The sequence below is a fragment of the Galeopterus variegatus genome, unplaced genomic scaffold (assembly GCF_000696425.1).
Source record: "Galeopterus variegatus unplaced genomic scaffold, G_variegatus-3.0.2 Scaffold10473, whole genome shotgun sequence".
In the NCBI taxonomy this organism is placed as follows: domain Eukaryota; kingdom Metazoa; phylum Chordata; class Mammalia; order Dermoptera; family Cynocephalidae; genus Galeopterus; species Galeopterus variegatus.
The window spans coordinates 45463-54836 of NW_007736584.1; positions in this window are offsets into that span (position 1 = coordinate 45463).

Below are 9374 nucleotides of genomic sequence, written 5' to 3' on the forward strand. Positions count from 1 at the left end.
CTAGGCAATCCTAAGCCTGCTTAGCTTGCCTTGCCCATTCCTTCCAATAAAAAATTTTAAAAAGACCCTTTCCCACATTTCTCCTTTGTCCCCTCTGCCTCCAGACTGATCCCAGTGCTTCTTGGTGTGCTTCCCCCCATCCCCGGACATGGCATGCCTGCTGTTCCTAGGGAACTGTGAGTAGACTTCTTCGTTCATGACAGTCACTTCCGTGCCTTTGTGTCTTACCATACCTGATTAAAACAAATTCCTGTGCCCTTAAAACACCCTGTAGCATCTCCTATTGACAGAGCCTAACAAGGAGCCCAGCTAGCAAAGCAGAAATGTGGTTTTCAGAGTTCCAGCCCCAGCCTCACAAAGCAGATTATAGAAAGGAGTACTTGGAGCACAGGGTAACAGTTTAATCGCTGGCACGCTGTGCAAGTTAGATAAGGTCCTAACTATTGAAAAGCTTATCGTCCAGGGCAAAATTGTTCATGACCAGAATGCAATGGAGAAGAAAACGGCACCTTTGAGGCATGCCTCACCTGAGACCACCACACAGAGGAGCCCAGCAGAGGGGAACTGGGACAGCTGGCGCTGGAGGAGGACTGCAGTTTACAGTAGGGCCATCAGAAGGGTGCACTGAAGCAACACCCGGGAGGGGAGGCAGCTATGTGGACATCTAGGAGCAGTGTAGACATCTGGGAGCACAGCATTTGGGCAGAGAGAAGAGTAAGGGTAAAGACCCTGAGACAGGACTGTGCCTGCCTTCCAGGAATGGCCAAGAAGCCAGGTGAGGTTAATTTACGTGTCAACTTGGCTAGGCTGTGGTGCCAGGAACAGCCAGTCTAGCTGTTCCTATGAAGGTAACTTTTAGGGCTGTGATCAATATTTAAATCAGTACAGTTTGAGTAAAACAGATTACTCCCTATAATGTCAGTAGGCCTCCTCCAATTCAGTCGGAGACCTTAAGAATAAAGTCCGAAGTCCCCCAAGGAAGAAGGATTTTTGCCTCCAGACAGCAACATAGGAATTCTGCTTGAGTTGTCAGCCTTCGAACTTGAGACTGCCACATCAACCCTTGCCTGAATTTCCAGCCTGCCAGCCTGCCCTGCAGATTTCAGACTTGCCTGTCCCCACATCACATGAGCCAATTCCTTAGAATAAATCTCTCGCTCCACATATGTAATATTCATTCCATTGGTTCTGTTTCTCTGCAGTACCCTGACGGACACAGGCCAGGGTAGCAGAAGACAGTAAACAATGGGGTGAGTACAGTGACAGGGGCCAGAGGTGAGGCGTGGGGGTGGGGAGCTGATGGTGTAGGGCCTTACAGCCATCAAGAGGGTTGTGGCCTTTACATGGGCTGGGAGGTCACTGGAGGCTCTGAGTAAAAGAGTGATCTCATCTGACTTTTATGTTCAAGCTCTCTGTGGCTGCTATGGGGAGAATGAACGGCAGTGTCAGGGGTGGTAGCAGGCAGCCCAAGGAGGAGGCCACCGGAGTGATGGGGACATGGTTAGGGGTTATAAGTGGGGAGTGGGGGGTGCGGTGCCAGTGGTGAGACATGGTGGACAAATGCCTCTGAGACATTGGCTGCTGGATATTCAAGTCTGGACTTCAGAGGCCTGGGCTGGAGATGTGGATGTGGCAGCTTTGAGCCTCACCCATGACCACACAGGGAGGTGGCAGAGCTCTGTCCAGGACTCGGGCCTGTGTTCCTCCCTCAGCACCACACACATGGGCTGTGTCCTAGGGAGCCTTCTGTAGCCTCTTTCCCAGACACCCCACAGCTCCCCACACTGGGTCTCCCAACAGGAGCACCGTCCTGGGTGTCCAAGGCAGTGTGGTGGCCACCCACACTTCCCCACTGTTCATGCACAGGCCCAGGCACTTCTGGCCACAGTTATTCCCAGATGACAGGAAGGAGCCTGTAAATCCCCAAACCTGGTTACCCATTAACCCAGTCCTAACTGAGAGCCAAGTGGACAGGCCTCATTTTCTCACAGAGCTGGTGACAGCTAGTCTGAAAGGCAAATGGGTTTCATCTCCTGCGCTAACCTTGACTAGTTAAGTTTGACTCTGTGGAGGGCTGTCTTAGTAAGGGAGAGTTGGCAGTAATCAATTAGTAACGTCTCCAATAGGGTAGGAGGAAAGCGAAGCTACTCTTTAAATATCTGTCACCTGGATTGAACACTTACCTCATCCTTCCCTCCGAGCAGCCCGGGTAGGGAATCTGAGGGATGGGATGAGGGTTGTAGAGACAGCGGAGGAAGTAATACAAGTAGGGAGAAGCTTGTGTGGAGGTCCATTCATTTATTCAGCAAATAATTTCTCATGCCTAGTAGGTGCCAATCACTGTGCTAAGTGCAAGGGATAAAAAAGTGGAAATAAGTAGACTCTATAAACCTACTATATTAGTCAACTTGCACTGCCATACAAAATACCACAGACAGGGTGGCTTAAACAACAGAAATTTGTTTTCTCACAGTTCTGGAGGCTGGGAAGTCCAAGATCAAGTTGCTGGCTGATTTGGTTTCTTGTGAGGGCTCTCTTCTTGGCTTGCAGACAGCTGCCTTCTCACTGTGTGCTCACATGGCCTTACTCCTCTGTGAGTAGAGAGACATTCTTCTTATAAGGCCACAGTCCAGCTGGATTTGGGTACCACCCTTATGACCTCATTTAACCTTAATTACTTCCTAAAGACTCTGTCTATAAATTCAGACATATTGGGGGTTAGGCCTTCATCATATGAATTTTGGGGGACAAAATTCAGTCCTTAACACATGCCCTCATGGAGATTATAGTCTCATGAAGATGGACTATCTAACAATATAAACAAATAAATAAAAATATAATTATGATTCCTATTAAAAAATAAATAGGGTGCTATGATAGAGAATATCAGGAAAGGAGAACACAACTTATACAGGGTGATAAGTGCTGTCTGAGGATGTGATATTTGGGTTTGGGCCTGAAGGATAAGAAATAGTCATCCATGTAATGGGCAGGGAAAATGGTGTTCTAAGAAAAGAGACCCACAAGTGCAAAAGCCCTGAGGTAGGAAAGAACTTAGTATGTTTGTGGAATGGAAAGAATGGTTTTTGCTTTTGAAAGACCACTCCAGTTTCTGTGTGGAGAATAGACTATATAGGAGGAAGGCAAATGTAGTCCAAGGCTATTATAGTTATTCAGGCCAGAATTGATGGTGATTGGAGCTAGAGAAGTGAAAGCAGAGATGGAAAGAAATTGATTGATTCAAATATGTAGCATTTGAAGCTAGACTAGATAGTATTTGTTCATTGATTAGATTCGAGGGGTGTGGGAGGGAGGCAAAAAGAGTAATCCCTCAGGACTGGCCTGAGCCACTGGGTGGATGGTGGTGCCGTGTACTGATACGTGGATTCCTGCAGGAGGCACAGATTTGGAGGGACTAATTAGGAGTTCTCCTTGGGGCTTGTCTGATTTGAGATGCATTCTAGACATCCAGCTGTAGAGCCTGCAAAAGGAGCCAGGGTGAGGCCAGTGCATTATAGGAAAGGTGTGTTATAGAAGCCACCTGAAGGGCTGGCCCATGGCTCACTTGGGAGAGTGTGGTGCTGATAACACCAAGGCCACGGGTTCGGATCCCTATATAGGGATGGCCGGTTAGCTCACTTGGGAGAGCATGGTGCTGACAACACCAAGTCAAAGGTTAAGATCCCCTTACCAGTCATCTTTTAAAAAAAAAAAGCCACATAAAGAAAGTGTTTCAAGGAGGAGTTTGTTCAACTTCATCGAATGCTGTTGAGGGGATTAAAGGGAACAAGAATGTAAAAATGCTACTGGATTTGACAAAGTTGAGGACATTTGTAACCTGGACAAGCATTTTAGTGGAGTGTTGAAGACAGAAACCAAACTGGAGTGGGGTGAGAAGTGAACGGGAAGTGAGAGAACTGAGACGACAAATACAAAGGCTCACTCAAAAGTGTTGCCATGAGGGATGGAGAGAAATGGGTTGACAGCTGGATGGGGATATAGGGCATGGGGTGAAGATCTTGTCTGTTATTTTTTTTAAGACAGGAGATGCCAGAGCCCATTTCTGTACTGACGGGAATGAGTTGGTAGAGAAAGATGAATGATACTGGAGAAAGAAGATTACAGGAACAAAGTCCTTGAGCGGGGAGAGCTTGAGATCAGGATAGAAGAAGCATTGCCTTTAGATAGAGACGAACACTTCTCCATTATCATGGGGCAGGAGAGATGGATCCAAATGTGAGCGCTTTCTAAACCTGACGGTAGAAAAATAATGGGGTTCCTCTTTTTATTCCAAACAAAATTTCAATAAAATGACCTCATGAGTTGTGAGACCATCAGTCAGAAGAAAGCACGTGAGATTATCGAAATTCCATCAAACACATTTTAGGCAATGTGAGCTGCAAGACCAACCCTTGACATCGTGATTATAAAAGAGGCTTATGTAACAGTTGTCCTAGTGAGAAGAATCACCATGGATGTTTGCAGCTCCAGATCTCATACCAGATGAAAATCTCTGGTCATTTATAACTTCAATACATGATCATCTAATTTTAATTTAGTAAATGGAGAGTCCATTTACTAGTTAGGGTGATTAACATTAGCTGCTGTAACAAACAACTCCAAAAATGTAAATGGCTTAACTTAATAGAAAGTCGTTTCTCATTTATGCCACAGTCCAATGCAGGTGGTAAAGGCTTTAGTCTTTACAGTCTTTCAGAGACCCAGACTTCTTCCACCTTAGGGTATTGCTTTCTGGGTCCTTGAAGTCCTTTCCTTTCAGCTGATAGATGGAGAAGAGAAAGCATCATGCCAGGAAGGTTTGTATGGGCCAGGCCTGAAAGAGATACACATCTCTTCCACTCACATTCCATTGGCCAGATCTCAGCTACATTCCATACCTCAACAGCCCCAGCTGAGGTCCCCACCAAAAGCCAGCATCATATTAACTGATGATGTGTGCAAAGATATCTCCAGCTGATTTTAGCCCTCAGCTATCAAAATTTCACCACTGAGGCCCAGGACATTGAGGAGCAGAGATAAGCCACCCCTGCTATACCAGGAAGGAATCCCCACCATTGCATAAGGCCTAATCCCTATAATATTTTCCTTTTTCTATATTATTCACAGTGTTTCTGACTGCCTGATCCAACCCTAACTGATACAACCCATGAACTTTAACAGAACATAATGGCCATTCTGAATGGTATAAGCTCCATACAAGTTGAGTACTTTCAACTTTCAATAACGTTTAGGCCCCTTTCGATGCCACAGTTACTTCATTAGCTATTAGAATCGATTCATAATTTTTGTGGAAATAGTAAACCTGTTTTTCATTCCAGAAATACAAGTTATTTGTTTGATTTTTGAATAGATTCTCTATAGCATCAGAGGCTTTTCCAATCTGTTGTGATTTTTATGTAGTATTAGTATTAATTCCTTATTGATATCTTTTAAATTTTTTCTCCTGCAGATTGAGAAGATTTTTATTTCCGATATTTAAAAGGAACACGTATCCCAACACTAATCTCTTTATCCTGGGTGTTCATCTTTAACATTTTTCTTTAAGTTCTGGATTTTTTAAGAAAACAAAACCCCACACACTTATTACAAGTATTGTAATGCACCAACAATAGAACCAAAGTGAAGGCTAAACAATTCAGAAGCAGTAACAAGTGAGTAATTTGAAGATAAAGATAAACTGATGATTCCTCCAAAGCAGGGAGTGTTTCGTACAGATCAAGCAACGCCGTGCAGTGCCTGCCGACCGATGTGACGGGGGCGATGCAGCAGACAGCCCGGCTAATGTTTCTCAGAAGTCACTATTTCAGGAGGCCCATTTATCAATGTCTATGACAGTATCCTAATGAGTTTATATTATAACTTATTTTTATAAATAATTAATTTGACTGTTTATTGCAGTTACTATTTACCATTTGCCAAGTAGAATGTTAGCGTTTCAATATTTTCTCCACCGTCACCCTGTTCACAGTGAATCCCTGTTTATTAACAGTCCTGTTTAGCACAGCTCCTGCCTCTGTGGGGGTGGAGGGCGGGCAGCATTGGGTTACTCTATTAGAGGTCGCTCCCCACCTGCAAATTCTCCTCGCAGAATTCAAATTATAGAAGCTCTTTGTTTGTTCTTTTTAAATGGAGGAAACATTTCCTTTATGCAGTCAAACCCTGTGTCCATATCATTTCTCTCTCTCTCTCTCTCTCTTTTTTCTAAAAAGAGATGGCCGGTAAGGGGATCTTAACCCTTGACTTGCTGTTGTCAGCACCACGCTCTCGCAGTGAGCTAACCGGCCATCCCTATATAGGATCTGAACCCGTGGCCTTGGTGTTATCAGCACCACACTCTCCCAAGTGAGCCACAGGCCGCCCCTATCTGCATGATTTCATGTTTATTTTATTCTGGGGATCTTTTCTTTCCTGTCCAATGCTCCTCACACGACACCCCACAAGCCTCACCCAAGCTCATCAACTACCCTGCTTTTACTTCTTCTCCTTTGGCCTCCAACTCTCCTGAAGCTAGATCACAGCACCTCAACTAGAAATGCAATCATAGATCAACAGCCTAGCACTCAGAATTCTTTTTTTTTTTTTTTAAGATGCCCGGTAAGGGGATCTTAACCCTTGACCTGGTGTTGTCAGCACCACGCTCACCCAGTGAGCAAACCGGCCATCCCTATATAGGATCTGAACCCGTGGCCCTGGTGTTATCAGCACCACACTCTCCCATGTGAGCCATGGGCCGGTCCCTCAGCACTCAGAATTCTGACATCACAGCATGGCCGTAATAATCTGGGAGTGTGGAACACTGTCAGACAGAAATGACCACTAGCCTACCATGCCCTAGAAAACTTTCAATAATCCTCTCCTGGGAAATCTCTGTCTTTCTATTTGCACCTAAATCATACAAAAATGATCTCAACCCATTTAGAAACAGATTTTAAAAACAGGGCTGAACTGTAGCTCAGTTGGTTAGAGCATGGTGCTGATAACACCAAGGTCCAGGATTCAATCCCTGTACCAGCCAGATGCCAAAAAAAAAAAAAAAAAAAATTTCATAAAACTAAAGAAGGAGATTTTGAAATAAAAAACAAAACAAAGAGAAGAGAAAAAGTAAAATTGTATACATACCTAACAACATACATCAGAATAAATTCCAGATTGAGCAAAGATCTGAACCTACAAACTAAACCTATAAAAATACCAAAAGGAATGTATAAATGGATAATAGACTTTACTAGGTAAAATGAGAAATTTCTGTATATCAAAAAACACCCTAACAAAGCTAAAAGACACAGATTGAGAAAATATGATAGGCAAAAGATTTTATCTATAATATAGAAGGAAATACTACAAATTAATAGGAAAAAGATAACCTTAGGGTTAACAGAGCATGAGTGAGTTGTACAACTCCAAAAAGCCTAACATGTGAATAATTGAAGTATAAAAAAGATGGTATAAAAAGGAAAAATATTTGAAGAATTGATGGCTCAAATTTTTCAAATTTGAGAAACTTTTGGGGGTGATAGATATATTCATTATCTTGTTTGTAGTCATGGTTTCACAGGTATATACATACGCCTTGTCAAACTGTACACTTCAATTATGTGCGGTGTATTGTACATCAATCATATCTCAATAAAGCTGTTAAACAAAAAAATCATATGCAAGGGTTATCTGGTCCAAGGGTATAAAAAGGTCAGTCACAAAAAATAGGAGCAGTCAGAAGGCCAAGGTGTGAGAAATAACCAATTTCATACACTGCTATGGGAGTGCTAACTGGTGGAGAGCAATATTAGGAACATACCCTACAGAAGAGATCTGGCATATGAACATGTTTACTAAAGCAAAGTTTCTCCCAGTTAAAAAGGGAAGACAATTATAAATAGTCATTAATAGGAGAATGGTTAAAGGAATTAGGAGCAAGCCTGTGGTGAGTGTGTGTGTGTGTGTGTGTGTGTGTGTGTGTGTGTGTGTGTGTGTGTGTGTGTCTGCAAATGAAAGGATGATGTGGAGGGAAGCAAAGACTCCAAACTTAACTAAGGATGTCCTTGAGGAAGGCAGCAGAAAACCATTTAAGCAGGGTTTGGGTGAGAAGGGAGGGGAGGACTTTTACTTTTCACTCTATATTCTTCTTTATTGTTTGAATTTATGACAATGAACATTAATTGCTTTTGTAACTGAAAAAAGAAAAAGTGGAATTAAATTTTTTAAATGTAATCAAAATTTAAGAAAAAAATTAATTAAATTAAAAATACTAAATTGTAGCAAAGCAGTTGCGAGACAGGCACTCCCTTCCACTGCTCCTTTTCTGGAGAGCAATTTGATAAGACGTATTATGTCAATAACTTTTTTTGTTTTTCCCCAAATGTCCAAGGTATGAACCAGCCATGGGCACAGACCAAAAGCCAAGCTGGGGTAAACAAGGGGTTGCTTTGTCCCTCGTGATATGACATGGGCACCACCACTCACATGACACTCTACCCTAGTCAGGGACATTATGTCAATAACTTTGAAGATGTTCCTAACAACAGTTAATATTAGTTACCCTAAGGAGGGGAAGTGCATAACTGGAGGACCTGTGAGGAAGGGATGTGGGGGGACCAGAGAGAGACCTCACTGTGCACCCTTTTGTACCTTTTGAATTTTATACCATGAGAATATATTTTATGTTTAAAACCTTGATAAAAAATTCTTTAAAAGTTCATACCCTTGGATCCAGCAGGTTCCCCTTCTAGAATTTATCCTAAGGGTAACGTACGTATGGCTCACGCTTAGCCACAAGGATATTCTCCACACCATGATTTATAATAGTGAAAAACTGTACACAACAATCAAAAGTCCAACAAGAACAGACTGGGTGAGTCAACGATGATGAGTGTATGAAATGGAAAATGTAATTGTTAAAAACGTTTTTGTAGAAAAATTGTACTGTCTTGGAGAGATGAACAAAATATACTGAGAAAAACAGGTTAAAATAACATATAGATAGAGATAGATAGAGACTGATAGTTTTAGATAGATAGGCAGGCAGACAGATGAGCAGATAGATACATAACCTGAAAGGATCTACAACAAAATGTTAACAGCATCTCTTAGTAGTAGCGTTATTAGGCTACCAGATTTTGATCAATGGATGAGCTACATTAGACAAAAACTGAGAAAACACCCTCTTAAGGCAAAGTCTGTCAGATGGAAATAGATATTTTTAAAGTAATACAATTGAACTTTATGAGGAATGGAATTTCAAGGACAAAATGAGTAAAGTAAGAGCTCTAAGATGATTAAGCCAGATTTTTTTTTTTATTTTGTCCTTTTTGTGACCGGTAAGGGGATCGCAACCGTAGGCTTGGTGTCGCTCGCAC